This window comes from Hippopotamus amphibius, chromosome 12, assembly GCF_030028045.1.
Source record: "Hippopotamus amphibius kiboko isolate mHipAmp2 chromosome 12, mHipAmp2.hap2, whole genome shotgun sequence".
In the NCBI taxonomy this organism is placed as follows: Eukaryota; Metazoa; Chordata; class Mammalia; order Artiodactyla; family Hippopotamidae; genus Hippopotamus; species Hippopotamus amphibius.
In genome coordinates, this window is record NC_080197.1 from 101,476,629 (window position 1) to 101,498,450 (window position 21,822).

Genomic DNA, 21,822 nt, shown 5'->3' on the forward strand with positions numbered 1-21,822 from the left:
AAAGTGGCACTTGTCACCTTCCTCCACAAGAGCAAACCGTGAGCTGCTGCAGCTGCTGACGGCCAACACCCCTGAAAGGAGTTCAGGGTGGAGGTCAGGAAGGAGGCACTGCGTGCCCTGGGCAAAAACTTGCAGAACAGGCCTTCAGATAGTTAGATATTTTCAGGAGAAGATTTTCTAAGCCCGATTTTGCATCTCCTGACGCCTAGGAAAGCACTAAAAGTCTTGCATGGTGATGTCTGCTCCTCCAGGAGACTAGCAGCCACCTTCTGCAACACTCATGTGCTGATGGCATGTCCCCCCCTTCACCAAAACCACATGGATACTCACCTCCCCCCTGCCTCTTTCCACTGGTTTCTCTGGGCTATCTGAAATGCTGTTTCCTGGGCTATAGACCTCATTTGGCACACCCCCCAAACAACTCAACTCTCATGGTGTGCATTTTCTTTTCTTTTTTTTAAAAAATTAATTAATTAATTAATTAATTGGCTGTGTTGGGTCTTCGTTGCTACACACGGGCTTTCTCTCGTTGCAGTGAGCAGGGGCTACTCTTCGTTGTGGTGTGCGGACTCTTCATCGCGGTGGCTTCTCTTGTTGCAGAGCACGGGCTCTAGCGCATGGGCTTCAGTAGTTGCAGCACACGGGCTCAATAGTTGTGGCACGTGGGCTTAGTTGCTCCGCAGCATGTGGGATCTTCCTGGAGCAGGGCTCGAAGCCGTGTCCTTGCATTGGCAGGAGGATTCTTAACCACTGCGCCCCCAGGGAAGTCCTTGTGCATTTTTTCCAGTAGACAAATCTAATACAGTTATTGTATTGAGATATTCCATATAAGTACTTCGACCAGTGCCTGACTATAATAAGCACTTAATAAGTAAGTATTATTATTATTATTACTACCATATCGCCATTTTGATTTTTTGTCCCTTGGGCTTCAAAATTCCACTTATTTCAATCAAATTGTCTTGGCTTTTTAGAAATGATTTAATTTCTAAAACAAACTAGAAAACCTTCTAAGAAGTTATATTTTTATCTAAGATTAATGCAACATTGTACCTTTTTCCCTTTTTTGGAGCAGGAAAGGTGGAGGTCGGAAAGCTGGAGTATGCATTCTCAAATCCAAGCCCGCATTTATTCTTCTGCATTGTTTCTTTCTAAGCAGTGCTTCAACCTTAAAATCATCCCAGGAACGGATGTAAATGCTCTTTTCCAGGCCTTCCCCTTTCCAACTTTCCCCAAAACACGTTCTAGACAGGCAAGGGGCAACACATACAGGTGGAAGAAACCAAACCAAGAGTGGTAGTGCCGTTATCCCTGGCACGATGCACCGTCGAATACCTACACCCGAACTTGCAGAATTAAATAATCGGAGAGACTGGACCTGCCTCGTTTCCCAATGACGCTCATTCCTTGCGCTACTCCCCCACCCACGGGGCACATCTTACTTTTCCCTCAGAGCGGGGGACTTGGCTGGCAAGCCTGATCTGCCCGCGCTGCGGCCCCCCCGCCCCCGCCTCCCGCGCCCCCCAAAAGGCCCCGAGGGGAGGCCGCCCCCGGGTCCCCGCGGGCCTCCCCTCGCGGCCTTGGCCGGGTACCTCTCCCTCCGCGCGGCCTCCCGCGGCGCCCCTCCCCGCGGTACCCGGGCGGAGCCAGCAGGCCCCTGACTCCCGGGGCAGGTGCCCAGGGGCTTCGGGGCCGGCGCGTCCCCGCAGACCTGGAGCGAGCGCGCCGCCGCGCTTGCGGCTCTGCCCCGGGGGAGCGGGACGCCCGGTGCCGGGAGCGTGCTCAGGGCCGCCGCCCCCCGCCCCCCGGGCGCCCCGCCGCCGCCGCGCCGCCCTCCCTCCCTCCCTCCCGTCTCCACCCCCCCCCCCGCCCCGGCCGCGGCGGGCGCGGTGCGCGTTCGGGGACATGAATAAGTAAGTGACTCCGTTCCCCCGCCGACAGCGAGGCGACCCGGAGAGGCCGGCGGGGCACGCATCGCGGCAGCGCCCACCCGGCGCCGGAGCCCCGGGGAAGTAAGTCCCGCCCCGCGCGCCGAGGAGCAGGAGGAGGAGGAGGAGGAGGAGGAGGACGAGGGGGAGGAGGACAGCGAGGAGCAGGAGGACGGGGCGCACGGGGAGCGCGCCGGCCCGCGAGCCCTTATATAGACACAGCTGGCCGCGGCGGAAGCGGGGCGGCGGGGCCGGGGCCGAGGGCTCCCGGGGGGCGAGGGCTCCCGGCCCGCGCCTCTCCCCGCAGGTCCCCGCGCGGCGCCTGCGCTTCCCCGCGGCATCGCGCGCCGGGCCCGCCGGCTCCCCGGGGTGGCCCCCGCCGCGGCGGCTGGGGAGCGGGGGGAGCGGCGTCTCTCTCAGCGGACGGCGGGGCCCGGAGAGGCGGAAGGAGGGGCCCCCGTGCCGGGGGGCGGCGTCCCCAGGTCGCCTGGCGGGGGCGGGAGAGGCGCGCCGACGGCCGGCGCGCGCTGGCTCCCCTGCCCGAGCGGCGGCGCCTCGCCGGGGGCCCGGGAGCTGCCGCCTCTCCCGGGCGGATGCTGCTGGGCAGCGGCGCTCTCCGCCCCGTGTGCTCCCTCATTTCCGCGAGACGGAGGGCGGCCTGCCTTGGCGCGGGCGGCGGTGACCAGGGCCACTTTCCCGCCAGGGCTGGGCAGGGAATGCCGTGGCCTGCGTCACGGACCGTAACGTTACACACGCGCGCGCGCGCGCACGCACAAGAGGATGTGTGCGCTTTCTCTGCAGATACCCCTGCCTCCCCTTCCTGGAGCAGTACTGCGTGGGGTGGTAGGAGCTGAGCTGACCTTTCACGTCCTCCTTCTTCCTCGGGTCTGTTGAGGGACGCAGCAGGGGAATAAAACCGCGGACAGTGATGACGGTGATGGGGAAGAGCCTGGAAACAGTGGACACTAGGTGTCCTTTCCTGGCACCCCATGCTTTAGGGCTAAATCCAAACTGGGAACTCAGGAGGGCTGCACACTTTCCACGGACACGTTGGCCTGGATGCACCGTGTCATTGGAACCTCAAGAACTAAGTGTGCGTTTGGGGGAGAGGCGCTGAACAATTGGAGCCTGGGTGGTGGCAGCAGAGAATGCTGAGAGTTCCACAAGGTGACCCTTATTTGGCCCTGGCGAGGCATCCCAGGTCCACTTTAGCTTCTGAGCACGCTGCTTGTAAAGCAGTGTAAGTCAGCTGGCGACTGAGTGACCTCAGCAGAAGGGAAAGAGTACCTTAAGCAACTCAGTGTGTTGTGTAACAACTCACACAGTCAGAAATTAGTTTTTGCAAAATTCACATCAACATTTTGCAATTATGTACTGCCCCCCTCATGTTGTTTTAATAATAGTAAGGGATCTGAAATTTTAGCGCTTTTTTCCCGATGTCTAAGTTAGTTCACCTTCCTTTCAATGCTCTGCTTATTTCTAGACATGCACTTACTCTTTTATAATGTCTGGCTGCTATATTTGGCCTTGAGCCCTCGTGAAGGGAAGGAGCGCAAAGAGACTTAAAGAAATATTCTTTATCCAGAGTTGTATTCTTGGATCACGGATCTGAAGTAAAAGAAGTCTCCTGCAGTTGCTTTTCATTCTACATTCATCAGATATTTTTTTGAGACATTCACATGGAAAAAGGTTATTAACTGTAGGGTTAGGCCTAGATTTCAAGTTCAGTTCTGCACTTTTTGTAAGGTTGAGTAATTATTTAACAATCTCATCCTCAGTTTTTCTTATGCATACAGTTGGGTTTGTGGTATCTACCATGAAGTGCTATGCTGAGGGATAAAGTGTATGGAAAACACCTGAAAAATAAACTAGCTATTTTTGAACCCCTAAAGTCACCCCAGACACTGCACTGTGGTTACCAAGATGAATGAGGTTGGAATTCTGCTGTCAGAAACCTCACACATCTAGTCATCCAGCATAATCTTCCTCCCGTCCTCTTTGCCGTCAGCCCGTTTCCTTCATAATGGAAGAAGCATATATCTCAAATAATTTGAAGGAGATGTAGCAATTTTAAGAAATTCAGATGTGCTAAAAGGCAAATTTAAGAAGGGTAGTTTGCCTCAGAAACCTGTGTGTTCAGCGCTCTCTGTTTGTCCATTGAGAGTGTCCCTGTATAAACAGGTAATGGAGGATTTTCTCTTGTCAGGAGGGCAGGACATCCTTTTCCTGAAGGATGTCTTTGCTAATGAATTAGTTTCCAATTTTTTGAGAGACTGAGCAGCAGGCTTTTTTCTGCACTTTGGATAGACGAATCCACTCACTCCGAGAAGCCCAAGAGTGTAGTAGCTATGACCACATCTATATAATGCTCACCGTGGTCTGGGCACTGTGCTGCCACTGTCTGTTAACTCCTTTTATCCCCTTAACAGTCCTAAGAGGAAGGTCCGTCAATATCCACACTGACAGAAGAGGAATTTAGGTGCAGAGAGTTAAGAAACGTGCTCAGTTCGCACAGCTAGCAAATGGCCGAGTGGGGGCCAGCACCCAGGCAGGCTGTCCGACTCTAACCGCTGAGTGGTACGGCTTCGGCTGCGGGAAGCTGCAGGAGGGCAGGGACTGTGTCCTGTTCTCCCTTCCCAGTGCAGGGCCTGGCAGGTGACAGTCCTGAGCAACTGACTGTGGAAAAAAAAGAAGCAAGGAGGGAGGGAAGGAGAAACAAACAAGCCTTCTTTCCTGCCTACAACTCTTAGCCTGGCAGGGAATCCCTTACAGACTCTGCCTGGGGGGCAGGATAGTTGAGGGTCTTTTGAAGATCTCTTGGCCTTGTTCCGCATTACTTATGCTGTGTGAGCACATGCATGGAAATAACTCCATACGTGGTAGCTAGTGTCAGGTATTGAATATTTGGCGTTAGGCTGTTAGGTTGTTATAAGGTTCCCTGGCTTATTCTTAACAGATTTTTGGGAGCGCTTTGAAAGTTTCTCAATAGATGGCATGTTAGTGCTGGACTGCATCATAAGCCAGAGCGGGCTCGCAGTGTCTGCGAGGTCATCCTTGTTTGTCCCAGGCTTTCTCAAGACTCTTTGGATCAAAGTGTGTAGGAAATCTGTTGCGCAACAATGGTACACGAAGTCTCAGTGAGTAATAGAACTTTTTTATTTTTTACTGACAGAGGAAGCTTCATTTTCTCAGTTGGTCCTGTAAATGGTGAACCCAGGGTCCTAATCTGCCTACTTGGAAGATCCAGTAGTTTTTATTAATCTTTATTGAAGTCCCAAGTAAGTTCTTGAAAATTTGACAGGGCACTTGGGTGACAACTATGAAATGCTGGTGTAAAGCTATTTTTGCTAAAAATTTTGTACAGTTAGGATAGCCTCACAAAAAAATGCGTACTGTGTGGTTCAGATATCTGAACTGGTGATGAATGTTTGGTAATATTTGGCATTAAAACAGAATTTCAATTGAAAATATCTAGTATGAGTGGTAACATGGAGAAATATTTGTTTAGATAAATAAAGATCTGTACAAAGTATTATTTTTAAAAGCATTTAAACACTGGCTGTTTCCTCACCTAATAGCTCGATGAAATGTGTTCTCATCAATCATCCACACTCCTAAACAGATTCTGATGAGAGCTAACATGTAGAAGAATTACACATTGTAAGAAGCTGCCCTACTAAGTAATTGACTTGAAGACCTATTTCTTTTGGAACTAGATTAGATATGAATAAACAGTAAAACTAAAAGGCATGCATTTGCTTGAAAAGTTTCTAGGAGATGAACTGTATTAATGATATTTGCCTATTTTTGAAATTGATTCCCCCCAAATTTCATAATCTGAAGTTCTATCAGTTTTTCTCAAATATGCAAAAGGTGCATTCAGTGATAGCATCGTGTGACAGTGTCTCTCCACAGGTGACACTGTTGGCATTTTGGGCGGGCTGTTCTACACGGTGCAGAAATGCCTCTCTTATTGCAAGATATTTAATGTCTCTGGCCTCTGTCCTCCATATGCTGATAGCTTCCTCTCAGTTGTAATTACTGAAAATGTCCCCTGACATTGAGTATGCCTTTGGGAAGAATGGTACTAGATGTGATTGAAAACTATTGGCCAATAAGATCAAATCGAGACTGTTTAAGGAAATTATCTTTGAAATCAGTGTATATTCCAATAAGAAATTCTTCTGTTTTTTCTTCAAAGGGCAGAAAGAGTAATCGCATGTGAAAATATTTTGATTTGAAGGAGTGAGTTCTTCCCTGTGGGGTGTATTAACATCTCATGATCAGGTTATAAATGCTCTCTGAGGCTCCACATCTTCACTTGCGTCGCTGTCAGCAGCCTTTGGCAATGCTGGCACCCGCTGCTTCTTAAACTCCTCTCCTGATGGCTGGGTGCTCTCTGGGCACCTCTTCCTTCTGTGACTGCTCCCTGGTGGCTTCTTCTTTGACGTTCCTTTCATCTCCTGCTTGCTCCAGCATGTGTTCCTCCGTATCTGCTCTGAGTTCTTCTCTTGTCTACATTGGATCCATTGGCAAAGCTCATCCTCTCTTGGCCTGTGCTTTGACCACAGCAGGAGTCACACCCGAGACATTATCTTCAGCCCTGACCTTCACAGAGCCGCGGGCAGACCTTTCCTCGTGCCTGCCGAACAGCTCCCCGCTTCTGTGCTGCCGACACCGCTGACACCCTGTGGTCTCCTCTGAACAGGGTCTTCCTCCGTTCCGTTGGCCCTGTTGTTTTTCTTGGTGTCAGCATTCTAGTCTAGAAGCTTTTGAGACCCTCAACACCTCCAGCCTTGCCTCTTACAGTCAGTAAGTCCAAATACAGTCCAAAAGGCTTCTTTCACCAGTTTCCTCTTTTCTGATGCTGTTACAGAGTTCACGTGCGTTTGACCTACTACCTAGAGTCATGTCCTAGTCTCTTAGCAGGTCTCCTCACTTCTAGTGTCTCACTGTACCAGTTCATTCTCTACGTGCCATGAGAGCCTCTTACTGAAACACATCGCCCTTTCCTATGTGTTAATAACACTTTGTGACTCCCATTACCTAGGTCTAAGGACCAACGTTTCAATCTCTGTTAATTCCTAAAAGCTTTTCCAGGCTCATCTCCCACTGCCACCATCCTCGGGTCAAATTGAGCTGTCCCCTGTGCCTCATTTATCTTCATTCTGTTTCCCGCCACTGTACCTTTGGCATGCTGTTCTTTCATCTTAAAATGCTCTAACCTCTGGCTATTTCCATGTCTAGCTTCAACCTTCAAAACTGAGCTTAAACACCACATTCAGATTTCCTCTGAAGCCCCTGGATAGGTAGAAGAGCTTTTCTAAAGTTTCAGTAACATTGCATTGTAATCTATCGTGTGTGTTTTAAACATTGTACTATAGTTGCATAGGGATTTGTATGTCTCCTCTTTCTCTGTATACTACAGATTTCTTGATGTCGGGAATGAGAACATATCCATACTTACATATCCTTTAGCACTTTGGTGGATTACAGAGTTGCGTGGGACTTAGAGGACATTGGTTTCTGCTCTTCCTTATTGATTCTTCAGCATTTTCAGCCTACCACCATCTATTTTTATTTTAAGTATGTGCACTGAGGCAGCCTGTTCTTTTAAGGGCAGTTTCAATTGTGACCACTTTCTTCTTGCTTCTACCGAGGGCCCTTACTCAGCTTTCCGGGGCCACGCAAAATAGATCTTTTTCTGGGTTGATTGATTGACAGCCTGCACATGTGTGGTGACAGCTCACACGTCATGTTTTCTCTATGAATTTAACACATTCCGTTTTTCCACCTGTTCTTTACGTGACCTGGTTAAGCTCTTTTTTAAGGCCATTGTGTTTCTGGAAGCATTCAAGTTTAGGAAAGACCGTATATGCACAAAACAGTTCAAGAATTGAAAATGGCAGTTTATGAATATAAATGTTTGCACCCTTGTTCGTGATCCCACTGGCCACCAATATTATCTCTTTAGAGATGATGTCACAAGGCGGGAAATAAAGGCACACAGAGGGGTCCACCTTTGGAAGAGCCCACTATTATCTCAGGGCTGAACATTTTCGTTCTGTGGCCCTCGGTGTCATGAAGGAATAAATGAATAAACCACCAAAGAGAAGGAAGGAAGGAAAATTCACTTTAGCTCTAGGTTACAATTAGAAATTAGCCCCTCAGTAAAATTGTTTGCCTTTGTAGATTAATGCCATACGAGAACATGCTCTGTGTGTGTGTGTGTGTGTGTGTGTGTGTGTGTGTGTGTGTGTAAAATAAGTGAGTTTAGAGACCAAAGATGGGGTTATTAGGTGAAGCTACAGAGATCACTTTGAGTAAAAATAGCTTGCCTCTATCAGACACTTCAATGTGGCAGGCATCATTTTACCTATGCATTTTACACGTTTTAACTAATTTCATGCTCCAAACCTTATGAGGAAGCATTATCATGACCCTCATTTTACAGGTGAGGGAATTAGGGCAGGAGGTTAAGTATCTTGCCCAGGGTGTGTACATCTTGTCGGTGGAGGAATCTGGACGTGGATCTGTTAGCCACAATACACCTTCTCATGTTAGTATTTTAAAACATGCAGTTCTGCAGTGGATTTGAAGAGATTCTAGAGGAAGGAAGTTTGAGAAATGTTAAAAAAAAAAAAAGACTAGTCAAGGATATCCTTACTGTTTGAAAGGAGTATCTGGAACCAAACTAAGAGGCTTAGAAAAAATAATGATCTCTTATCACTTGTGGATTCAGGGAGGCTGGGAAACCAGGAGGGACTGAAGAAACAGTAAGTCCAGGATGTGATCTCTTTAGCACAGGTAGCGAGATGATACGGGTGGAGTGCGCACGGGAGGCAGGGCTCCTGTGAGGACTCCAGGCTGCGGCCACCAGTGGGTGCCTGAGCAGAGTGGCATCTGGAGAATTCCCACGGGTGTGCGTGCGTCAGATCTGCAGTGAAGTGGGATTCTGAGTAAAGCCTCTGACATAGTTCAAGCCGGGGGATGTCGTCCTCTAATAATGACTACTCATTCATCCACTGTGCTCCAGACACTGTTTTAGATGTTAGAGATGGCGGTGAATACAACAGGTAGTCTCCTTTTAGTCTCGAGTCACACAAACAATGGAGCGCATTCTCAAAGCCAGGTTAAGCAATTTATGTCCTTCTGTCAACTTTCTGTAGACTTCCAATGTCGTCTTCATTCTGTCGTTGTCCCTTTTCTCTCTTTCCTTTTTTCTCCATCACAGTGTCGCGTGTTGCATCTGAGGCTCTGTGGATAGGTAGATAGACTTTGATGGAACTTTGACTTAGCCGCGTCTCAGCTGTTTAACTAAAATCAAGGTATGTAAACCTTCAGAGCCCCAGTTTCCTCATTTTAAAAAATGGAAACAGTGCAACCGCTATCACAGGATTGTTGCTGGAGAGTAAATAATAATGCAGGTAACTTATGAATGGTAATTGTAATCATTTTGCTTTTATCTCTACCAACATTTTGGGTGCATTTGAAGGCAGAGCCTCTTTATTCTTGAGGAATTCTCTTCTGTGCAGAGGTATTTATGAATTATAATATTACCATTGACAAGCTGAGCCAAGTAGGAGATTCATGAAGCAACAACAACTCTGACTTTACAGTAATGTGGGTCTTCCCCATATAGACAAAACTCTGTTTTTTGCACATATAGGAAGACAACTCAACACTGATGTTGACGTTGCAAAAATATTTAAGTGCTGAATTAAACGCAAGTTAGTAACCTTAATTGGGACCATATCCCAATGGATATGGGAATAAAATGGGAATTTCTTACTTTCCACTTAGAAGCAGTGGTGCACATAAGCACATATAAAACTGTGACAAAGAGAAAAACAGTAGTCATTCTATTATCACGACTTAGAGATGTTTGTCCAAATTAAGATACAAACATATGTCAACATAATTATTGATACCATTTAAGTGCTTCCTATGTGTCTGGTCTTTTAAAAATAGAATTTCTATTCCTTATTATTACCAAGTAAGATATATTCATTTACAGGTAGAATAAAGACTCAGCAAGGTGAGGCTACCATTAGAGAACCCCAAGAGTCAATGTCTCAGTAGATGTTTCAATGCACGCAGGATGCAGTTGGCGACTAGGTCCTGCTCTCATATCTTAAATCAATTTAAATCAGTAAATAATTAAGCATTGCTCTATGAAGTCATATGCATGGAGACTCGAAAAGATTATGTGTAAGACATCTTTCCTGACCCCTGAGAAGACTGTAATTTCAGAGACATTTTGTATGTGTGTACAGGTAAAGGTACAATCCAGTGTAGGACTGAGTATCAAAATAAAATGATAGAGCAGTGATTGTCTACAGCAGAGGTAGACAGAGTATAAATAACCCTTGGGCCACATCTAGCCTGCTACCTGTTTTCATAAAGTTCTTCTGGAGTATAGCCTCACCCATTTGCTTCTGTATTTTCTGTTGCTGATTGCCTACTGCAGACAGAGTAGAGTAGTTGTGACTAAGTCTGCAAATCCTAAAAGATGTACTGTCTTTAAGTTTAGAGAAAAATATTTGTGGACCCCTGCTCTAGGATTGCAGAAGAAGGAGACTTTACTATGTCATGGAGCAATCAAAGAAGGCTTTAAAGAAAGAAGTGGAGAGCTGAGAGAGGAACAGTCTTTCCATGAAACGAGGAGATGGTCATTAGAAGTGCCACAGAGCAAATGTAAAAGCAAAAAACCCATGGATAAATACAAAAGTCTACTGGAGTATAAGGGTTATATCACTGTATATAATTCACACAATATTCATTTATCTGTGAGTCTACTTTTTGTAAGTATTCATCTAGAACTGTGATTCTTAAACTTGATGGGATATTTGAATCAATTAGTAAAAAATAAGATTTTTTTTTTTTACTCATTGTTCTGTGATACTGAACTACAGTCCCTATGGAGAATCACTGATCTAGAATATTTATTCACTAGCTATTTTCTGTCGAGGAGAGAGAATATTTGTTTCTCACATGGTGTCTCTGCCTCTTTCAAGTGCATGTATGCTGGACATACATTGATAATTTTGCTAATCACTAGTTATAATAAAAGTAACATGAGCTCTTGAGCCCACAGCTAGGTACCAGCACTATGCCAAGAGCTTTTTTACCTTATCACATTAAACATTTAGAGTAGCCCAAGGAGGTACACGTTAGTCCCATTTTATAGAACACTAAGAAGAGGTGGAACAAATAATTGCCTTTAGACTATAGTACTAGTAAATAGACCCTCTTTATCTAATATCACCAAGAAATTCACTGTTTTAAAAAGAGAAACTTCTGGAGGTAGGGCATAGATGGGAATGGACTTTCAGAAATTTAAAACAAGAATTTGCCAGTTTGTTCTATTATGTGACTTCTTTTCTTTTAAAACCATTGTGCCATATTTTTATAAAAGGTGAGTCTGCTTTCATTACAAATTATTCTATAAATTTTTATTGAAAATACTGGTGTTTCATTGGGCTGAAACTTTCAGTATCCTTTCTATATTTCCTTCGTTTCTGTCACTTTCTGTCCATAGCTCTTAACCTTGCCTCTTAAGGTTCAGTTATTTGCAATGTCCTCCTTTTTTCCTTCTTTTTCTGTAGTATCCTTTCCTAATATCATATAGATTCCAGTTACTTATTGCCTGGTGTCTTCAATGTAGTAATAAAATGCTTGAATGTGTTTTCCTAAAGCCATGGCCTCTTTCAGAAGAAAAACAAAGAATCAATGCAACTAAATACCAGTTTCTTTTTCTGAACTTAAAAAGTGGCAGATACTGCAGGAATATTTACATATCACTAACTGATATGACAATGTAATAAGTAGATCAGAAAAGATGAATGATTCAGAAGAAACCTCAGGGAGTAGAACAGAATGTAAGTTCATCCCCTGCGGACCACATTAACTTCTCTGTGGAGAGTCACCTGGCCACTGTGCCCTGGGGAGAACATTAATTACACACAGTAATGGCCTGCTACTGGAGGATTTGCACGTCACATCTCACGCTCATCTAAAAATTATTTCCTTTTTAATCATTAATTTTCTTAGTAATATTTGCTTATTCAAGGGAAAAAATAAACAATGAGGAAGCATGCAAATTTTTATTGCTTTAAGTTTATTTTTATCAATAACAGATTTATTAATCTATTAAGCTATGGGCACCCATTATCTACATTTATTTTCAAATATTCCAAAAAAAGGGAATATACACTTCTATAGCTAGATCACCAATTTAACAACCTTATTTTAAATGCTTAGAAACCCAGTTGTTACTGTTCATTGAGACACTTCCGTATTGATGATCAAAATTATTATGCATATTTGACCAGTAACTTTCATTTAAGAGTGAATGTTCCATCCAACTTTTGTAGTCTATAAGCTATTTTAAATTATTTCACATTTTATTAGACCTCTTATTTTACCAGCTTTTGTCTTGAAGCAGTACTACCGACGTCTCCTCAGCTACACATTCAGATATTGGGTTGTGGTCTATAAAATCTAAATTCAAAAATGTAATGTGTTGGTATTCTCTTGGTGTCCAAAGGATGTACACACTCAGATTCTTGGAACTGGAAAAGGAGAAAGAGAAGGCACATATGATACTTGGTGCTGGCTGTGTGCCAGAGATGAGGCTGCCGGGGGCGTTACGTGTATCACCGCACATCGTCCAGAAGGTCACTGTCTGACAACCTCAGCAGCCCCATAGCGTGGGCATCCAGCATCCTTATCACTAACCTAGGATGAAATGAAGCATGTGATATCCCAGGTGGGTTAGGTCACTAAGCTCTATTTCCAAAATCCACATTTTCTCCTCTGTTCCACGTGATCGTCCCAGGTAGGAATAGAATCCTCCCTCTTTGCACACACATTTTGTAGAGAAGGGAAATGGTGGGGAAGATGAAAGAGAAGTACTTAGGATCCTGTCCTTCTACAATGTGCTTTTTAAAAGAGTCATGCTTTTAAATATAAAAATCACGCCTGGAAGTCTTTCACAAAAAAACAAATGACAAAATTAAAAGGACAAGAAAAATGTTGGCAGAATTGTATTTTGTCCCTCTTTCACGTTGTCTTATTCTGTTTGGGCTGCTGTGACAAAGTACCACAGGCTGCGTAGCTTATAGACAACAGACATTTAGTTCTCAGGGTCTGGAAGCGGGACGTCAGGGATCAGGGTGCCAGCGTGGTTGGGTGAGGGCCTGCTTCTTTTATCTTCTGTGGCCGGGTTGTAGACTTTTCTAGGTTGTACCCTGGCACAGTGGAAGGAACTCCTGAACTCTGTGGGGTCCGTATAAGAGTACTAATGCCATTCGTGAGAGCTCCATCCTCATGACCTAAGCACCTCACAAAGGCCTCATCTCCTGAAACCATCACATTGGGCATTAAGATTTGACCATGAGTTCATGGGGCTGCCAGCAATCAGACCATCGCGCACGTCCATAATTCTTCTCTCAGAAATGTGAGCTCCGTGAACTGTGTATGTTGAGACTGGTGTTAATACCAAGAAATCGAGTAGACACAGGTAGCACTGTGGAATTAACGCTGTGTTCAAATCAATTGGGATCTGAATATTGTGTTACCTTTTTTGGAGTACTCAATCATGCTTATTTAAACAAGTACATTCACCTCCAATTATACCTTAATAAGAGAAACTATTCACGTCACATTAAAAAACATCTTAGCAATAATAGGTTCATTGAAGTACCATAACTTCATTATAACTTGAAATTCAGCCTAAGAATTCATCTTACACAGAATCCATTTCAAAAAGACACAGGAAGGCCCCCACTGTAAGCAATTTAGCTGTTTACTGTAGCCTTATTATAGGAACAGGAGCCTTCAGCTGTAGCACCTTGAAGGTGGTGCTGTAATGAAATTCTAGCATCATTGTTTTAAAATGTATTTCTTTTGTAGTAGAACAACTTCAAAATATATGATGGAGGCACTGATGTTTTAAAATGTGAGGCAGTTGAACTGAACTCCGTGTCTTGTTTATCCAGTGTCTAATACATTTACAGTGTGAATGGGACTTTTCTTTACAGTTGACAAGAGAATATTCAATCAAGGAGGTGTGGGAAAATTATCAGGTACTCTTGTCATCTACTGAATAATATTTTATAGGACAGAGTTGATGGGGAAAACAGGAAATGCTCCGTTGTGAATTGAACACTTGTACAGACAGTTTAAGAGCACAAACCACCTATTTCTTAGACAATCGATAGCATTTAAGTAGTAGTTGACCAAAACCAAGAGTCTACGGCCAATAATTCAAAGAGAAGTTATGCAGTTGAGGCATTCCTGTATACATAGGGCCTCTTCCCCAAAGGTGGAACTGGAGATACAAGCTGAGAAATACAGGATTATGACAAGTCATCCTATTAAGGATTATTCGTCAATTATTAGTTAATAAAAATATGATATCTCCAAATAGCCTCTTGGGGTGAGAAAAGTGTCTTCATGGACTGTTTTGGCTCCTGAAAAGGTGCATCTTTTGTGATCAAATAATGATTTCAAAGGAAGTGGTTCTGATATGCTCTTTATGTCATTCAAAGGCATCAGAATGATAGACGGTAGTTGAAGTGCCACAATTTTTTTTAATTGAAGTACAGTCTCGTTGATTTATGATGTTGTGTTAGTTTCAGGTGTACAGCAGAGTGATTCGGTTATATACATATAACTGATTTTTTTTTTTCTGTTTACAAAGTACTGAGTATAGAACCCTGTGCTATACAGTAGGTCCTTGGTGTTTGCTACTTTATATATAGCCGTGTGTGTCTGTTAATCCCTGACTCTTAGTTTATCCCCCGCCTCCTTTCCCCTTAGGTAACCATAAGTTTGTTTTCTATGTCTCTGAGTCTGTTTCTATTTTGTAATAAGTTCATTTGTATCGTTTCTTTTAGATTCCACGTATAAGTGATATCATATATTTGTCTCTTACTTCACTAGTATGATAATCTCTAGGTTCATTTTTTTAACTTTATTAGAGAATCAAACTTTGTTTTAAAAAATTGTATATTATTTGCCTTATGGAGACATCTCCTTTTACATTCCTGGGAATTCTGTCAAATTCCTAGAAATCTGAAAATAAAAACACACACTACCTCACACTGTCTCAGTTTTACAGTGTGACTTTTGTTTCCAGTATGTCAGTGATCACGAGTAAAAACTTTCTTTTCCTTCTCTTGACGTTGGCTTCTACCTTTTCTTCCCCAGAGTCTCTTGTAGGAGTAGTTTCCTGATAGGACGGAAAACAGGTATGTGGAGAGAAGTGTGCGCCAGGATTGGCAAGCGTTCAGGTGCTGCATTTGTTGCCTCTGAAACCCGTACACTGTGTAATCACACAACTGCGCCAGTAATAATACCAGCACAGTGACCGGGCGTTCTTATCTTCGGTGACTGCTCCTGTTCTTGGGGTGTCACGGGTGCTGTGGCCATTGCCCCAGAAATCTGGCTTTGGCGTGCTGCTGAAACAGCGTCCTAAGCGACGCAGAGACGCTTCTGCTGCTGACATTTGTGTTTTCTGAACACGTATGATGTAGATTTCTCTGTGAACTTTAAAGTGCCGGAGCGTCTAAAAGGCTGCACCTGTTGGAGCGTGCGTGTTGCCTTATCTTGGACCCGGGCCTGGCTCCTGCTCCATGACTTGATTATGCTGGACCTTGGCACTGACCCCGGCCAGCATCTAGTGACCGTCCCCTGAGATGCCCTTTGGTTTTACTGGATGGGGAAACTACGAATAATAGTCATGGGAACCTAACAGCTGCCAGAAGCCAGACTGACGACGAAAACCGTGAAGGACGTGCCGCAGCGCGATGCGCGTTACGGCTGGCAGCATCTCCAGCCTGGGCCCGCACCCTTCAGCTGCACACACGTGGAGCAGGGGTTCCATTGTGCAGCATTTTCCTTGTCACAGCACAGAGGTGGAAGCGCTTATTAAAGGATTTACTGAAGGTGGGAAGCACTCTGATGGTACCTAAATAGCATCTTTTTATGGGAGTTCTCTCTTCTGCTTCTGACCGAACCATTTGATCATTGACTTTGAACAAAACTAAAACAATTACATGGCAGCGAAAATCATTTGTCATGCAATTCAGATATTCTGGGTAGACTACCAAAAGTGTCAAATTTGTATGTATCTTCTATACGTAAGTTCTTGGTTTTTCCTGAATTTATTTTAAATTTTGATAGATATTTTAATTTAATGAATTTTAAATGAAATTTAATTTAATTTCTTTTAATTTTTTAATGAAAAAAATTCCAAAGTATTTTACATAAACACAGAAAAGAAATATTGTGAGTTGATTTTAAGTTATCTTATTTGCCTTTTATTGTGTAAAAAATGGCCTTGCTATAGCTTCTTAAGGTTCTTCTTGATTCTATTCTTTAGTTATTCAAGTTGTCTCAAGTCAGCTGTTAATAAGGTAGAAAATAATGTTCAATAGAATGAGGAAAGGAGACTGGGTCACTTTTATTCTTTTTTTTTATAAATTTATTTATTTATTTATTTATTTATTTATTTATTTGTTTTATTGGCTGTGTTGGGTCTTCGTTGCTGCACACGGGCTTTCTCTAGCTGTGGTGAGCGGGGGCTACTCTTCATGGTGATGTGCGGGCTTCTCATTGCAGTGGCCTCTCTTGTTGCAGAGCACGGGCTCTAGGCACGTGGGCTTCAGTAGTTGCAGCACATAGGCTCAATAGCTGTGGCTCACGGGCTCTAGAGCGCAGGCTCAATAGTTGTGGTGCATGGGCTTAGTTGCTCTGCGGCATGTGGTACCTTCCTGGGGCAGGGATCGAGCCCATGTCCGCTGCATTGACAGGCGGATTCTTACCCACTGCACCACCTAGGAAGTTTGGGTCACTTTTATTCTGGAGAAAAGTATGGTCCATGGAAATTAAAGGAATTTCAGCATTTACAGAATAAGCCCGTTGTATGAGGTGAGCTAAGCTACATGTAATGTATTTCCACATTTCCTGTAACATTTGTTATTGAAAAGGTAACTAAAACTCTTTTCTACTGTTATACTTTATAGAATATTTTCTAGCCTCATTACCCAGTTAAAAGTCACATTCTGCCTGAGCATTTACCTAAATTGTGACATCTTGTAGATTTTAATTGTTATATGTTGTGGCAAAAATGTATTCTTTGGAGAGGTGGCTGGTTAACTTTGTGAAATAATTAATCTAGATTTTTTTTCTAACGCATAGTATTTTGAGTCAATATGTGGTGTGAGTGAAAGCACTTTTTTTCTTTTTTTTAGGATTATTGTTAGGCCCATTTCTCCATAAAGAATGAAATCAAAAAATTAAATCTGCATATATGATTGCTCTATTCTGTAAGTCTTTAGGCATGTGACTAGATCGCCTAAATTAGTGCACATTCATGAGTTATAAAGGTAAAATGGTTTGTTCTTCTTCAATATACGTACCCTTCTCATCCATCACTGTTAATGGACTCATAAAATGCTACCTGGCTTTGGACAGGCACTCGCCTCCAAACTACAGTCTGTTCAGGCAGTGCCTAAGTTCAGGATTTTCCCAATTTATTTGGTTACAGATGCCGTTTTTGAACAGAATTTCACAGCGTTAGAATTTAATGGAACACCACTGAGGAAACACTGCCTTGAGGAAAGACCTTTGTGTTTAAACAAAATAGAATTTTGAAAGTATTATTTATAAAGTCATGCATGTGCCTGAAGAGTAACTGAGTTTGGATTTCACTTTCACAGTTCAAACATGTGATATATTCTCAGTTACTTTACCATGCATATCAAAGTGGATAGCCACTGTCCCTGTTTTCATGATAAAATGACCAACTTCCAAATCGTTTGAGTTACTGGATCATACGGGTTACTGAAATTTTTATATTAATATAACAATAATAAAAGCAAAATGATGTATGGAATTGTTGAGGTGGGGAATTAATTGTTGAGACCCGGGGTCTGGCCTGATCCACTCAAGATAATTTAAACATAATTTCATTATTAGGGAGCTAAATGAACACCTCGCGTGAGCGCACGTGGTTATTTTATTTATTATTCATAGAATCACTCTGCCTTCCCAAACCTTGAGGTTTTAATCATTAGAAAAACATTTATTTTACTGACCTCTGGTTCCCTTATTTCTGTGGATTGCCACATCATACATAGAGGTATTCTAAAATTTCGAACTCCTTTGCTGAAAACTCTTAATTACTGAAATGTAGCTTGATTTTGCTGCTGTTAACCAACTGCCCAAATTTTGCAAAATCATGAGGGTTTTTTTTTTCTTTTTTTTTTTGCCTCTTAAGAGACAAAGACATGTACTGTGTATTGCAGAAATATGAAGAAAAAAAATTGGAACCATTCCCTGACATTTGTAGCCCATATTATCTTTCCTTTTACAGCTGTAGCTTTATAGCTGGTGGCCGTATCCCTGAGCTGCTTAAGTATCAATACCATTTATATGCTTATCTGCCAAATAGACTTCATAGATTTCTTTAAACACACAGCTCAGCATCCCTAGCTCATTTTTCTCATCCTATTCTAAAGCTTTATTCCATATATTGCATACTCAAACATTTGTTAAACCACATGCCTAACCAACATAGATTGCTATGTTATTACACAATATATTTTAAAATATAGATGCTTAGTATTTTTTGTTAATTCCATATAAGCTCATTCCATCCTTTCTAGCGTGACTGAGACCAAGGAAATTAAAAATATTGTTGTGCTCAATAATGGGGCTAAAAGAGGAGTACAAGTCACCTGCACTGATTTAGGGAACAAGATCCTTGAATTTTGACTCATGTTTGCCAGTCAACTAAAATAGCACACTGGACTTTCCTTCCACATTTCCTGCACCCTCCAAGGTAATGAACATAAAAGTCATGCAAAAAGCTAATTCTTTTAAAGTAGAATGTTCCTCTCCAAGTCCAAAATGCATGACAGTTAACAGTACTCGTTCGGTAATCACACTCATTGTGCGTGAGCTTCCCTTCTTAACAGTGCCTCTGGTAATAACGTACACATAGATATTAAGGTCAGAAACTTCCAGAGAGAAATGGTTATGTCTCTTGACCGCTGACACCGTCATCCCCCTCTTCCTACCCGCAACTCACCTTTTTCTTAGTTTTGTGGGAATCACCTATCTACGATGAAATTTTGGTATAATAAGTGGTATCTTTGACAGTAGAGATGCTGTTTTGCTTGGAAGTTGGCTATGTTTTCTATGTAGAATTTTATGCTGATATAATTTTGTGATTTATGTATATATTTTTTTACCTGTTCCTGTATATTCCCATTTACAACACCTGATTATAAAGAAAATTTTCATGGAAATTTTATTTTCTAATTTTTTTTTTTTACTTCTCAACTACCCTAAAAACTCTACATGTTAGGTGTATCTAAATTGAGCATTTAAAGTCTTTGAGTGACTTCTTACTTAAACATGAAGATTTTGCGAGATACTTTGTATTGAAGTGGACATTTAGCCTTTACCTAATCTTTGTGAGATAAACCCTTTTCCTTGTAGGATTTAAACAAAGGCAAATGTAAATTGCAGACTTGTATTGAAGACTTCCGATTTTACAGCCTGTCTGTGTCAGTTGAATCATGAACTCAAAGAAACTTAGAGGTTATTTAAACCCATTATTTCGCCCCATGTATTAATCCTACTGAGTCCATTAGAAGTGATTATCTAGCTTCAATTTATAGCTTTGCAGGCATACAGGGAACTTACCATCTTACACATAGCTCATATTTTTCTTAGCCAGTCTCATTTGTTAGTAAGTTTATTTTAATATTAGCCTGAGAGGGAAAGTGACTGTAAATTTTATTAACCTATGAGTTGGAAACATGCATACCAGAAAGGCAGGTCTTAAACGCCCGCTGATGGATCCTTAGGGAATCTGTCCACACCCGCAGTCCTAGCGAGGGTAACCACGTGCGCGTCACGTGACGTGGGCTGTGTAAACCAGAAATGACGGGCACTGAAGTGGTGAGAAATCAGAAACTCTGCTCTAGTGGCTATTTTGGCATGTGCCAACAGAGAAAGCTGCCAGGCAGAGAGAAGATGGAGCATATTGTCGAAGGAAGCAATTACCATTGTGTTATCATAATGGCTTTCATTTATTGAGGGCGTACTGTCTTAGGCGCTGTCCTAAGCGCTTCACACGTGTTCTCTTGTTTAATCCTGTAAGAAAAGTGTTGTTACTCCTGTTTTACAAAAAAAGGAACCAAGGCACTGAGACAGGAAGTGTTTCACCAAAGTTCACAAAGGTAATAAATAATAGCGGTAATGTTTGAGACTAGACACTCCAACCTCAGCTTCCACACTGTGTCACTTAGCTCATACTCAGCATCTATCCTCAGCGTTCAGGGCCCTGCAGAGACAGAGAAGGCAGCTGCCTGCCAACTCTGTAGTTGAGTTCTGTGTTGATACTGTTGGTTTTTCTCCCCCTCCCTTTCCTTAAACTACACCGAGTGAATTTTGATTTCTTTCAGCCATAGATCCCTGCCCATGAAATAGATTTGATTATTCATGTTATTCTAGGTTTTGCCTAGAGTGTTATAGATTCATTGTGCTAGGTGCAATGCAGAACAGATCAACCTGAAACTTATTTACTACTTCATAGACAAATGCTTTCTTCTGAAAAGGTCCAAGTAATTATTCAATTTAGAGTGAGGTATGTTTATGAAAAAATTGCATATGAAGATAGCCCAATGTGGTCTGCTTTGGAATTAATATTAAGGACACAGAGATCAACCAGGTGGCCTTACCCACGGGTATTGAACAGGTTTTGCTGTGTGGTGCTCAGGAAGTTATAACATTTCTCTCGGCATTTTCAGTAGCCGGGAAAGTTGATGACGAAGGCCCTTTTAAACACTTACTGTTCGTGGTTTTGCAAAAAAGAACAGTATCTATAGTTTTACCACTATAAAAACAATGTTGAGTTAGAGATATGTGTCTTCTTTGGAAGGGACAGAAAACAGGAAATTGGCACGAGGACATGAATCAGAGCTTGTGTAGCAGCGGAGGAAGTAGGAGGCAAACATCTGTGAGGAAGAGAAATCAAATGTACAATAAGAATACATCTCAGAAGGGAATCACATTGGATTATTGATCAGAACATAAGATTATGTGCAAAAGTTCACCCCCTCCAAACTGGGAGAAATACTCATAGTTTTTATTATTCATAACATTTTTATTATTTTATTATTTTATTATTCATAACATTCTCACCAGTGTCTGAGTTCATGGCCTTTCGTCAGCTTTCCCTCGCTGTGCAGTTGGGCCACTGATTGCATTTACAAGCTGAGCCCAAACATAATCTGGTTTTGCAGGCCAGCCTGCGTAGAGGCAAAATGTGTAATTAAAGTCTCTGCCCAGGATCCTAGGACATGGCGAGGCTAAGCTGCCATGGGGGGCCCTGTAACTGACAATTGGGGGGATTAGCTTGTAGCAGTGTTTCCCAACAAGATTCAAGACTTTGTCCACATGGGTCTCCTCTGTTGCTCCCTCAAGTCTAGACCTCTTTTTTTCTCACTCTGGGAGTTAAACGTGCCTGCGTTCATGAACTTGAGTCTCCTAAGCCGGTGTTCTCCTGTTATGAGGGCTACTTTGTGCCTGGCTCCTCATACTGATGGTAGAGATCTCTGGCTCCTGGATCCTTTGTGAGTACTGGCGCACTGCCGTGTTCTTTAGAGTCTTCTCTGGGACGAGCAATGCTTGAACCTCAGCCCAGGAGCTGAAATCCTGCTACCATAGTGTGGATTGTGTCTGTGCTGGCTTCTAGCTTCCTTAGATTTCAGGCTGTCACCCATCACGCACTGTCCATCGATTGGGCCGTAATCCTGATTCAGGGTGTGAACTCTTCCTAATTATGATGAGTGATAGTCATATGTCCTCTAGC

The 21,822-nt window shown here is 42.9% G+C and overlaps 1 protein-coding gene across 2 annotated transcripts in view; it reads left to right on the top strand.

Annotated features, from left to right (window-relative positions):
• The first annotated feature begins 1,874 nt into the window (after positions 1-1,874).
• Positions 1,875-21,822, top strand: part of SLC16A7 (solute carrier family 16 member 7) — a 166,731-nt gene continuing 146,783 nt past the window's right edge. The window contains exon 1 of one of the 2 annotated variants that reach the window (XM_057702899.1): positions 1,875-2,012. The gene's annotated coding sequence lies outside the window, so the exon portion shown is untranslated. Of the gene's footprint in view, positions 2,013-15,806; positions 15,882-21,822 lie in introns of those variants that run through there. The other variant, XM_057702901.1, reaches the window with a different exon arrangement.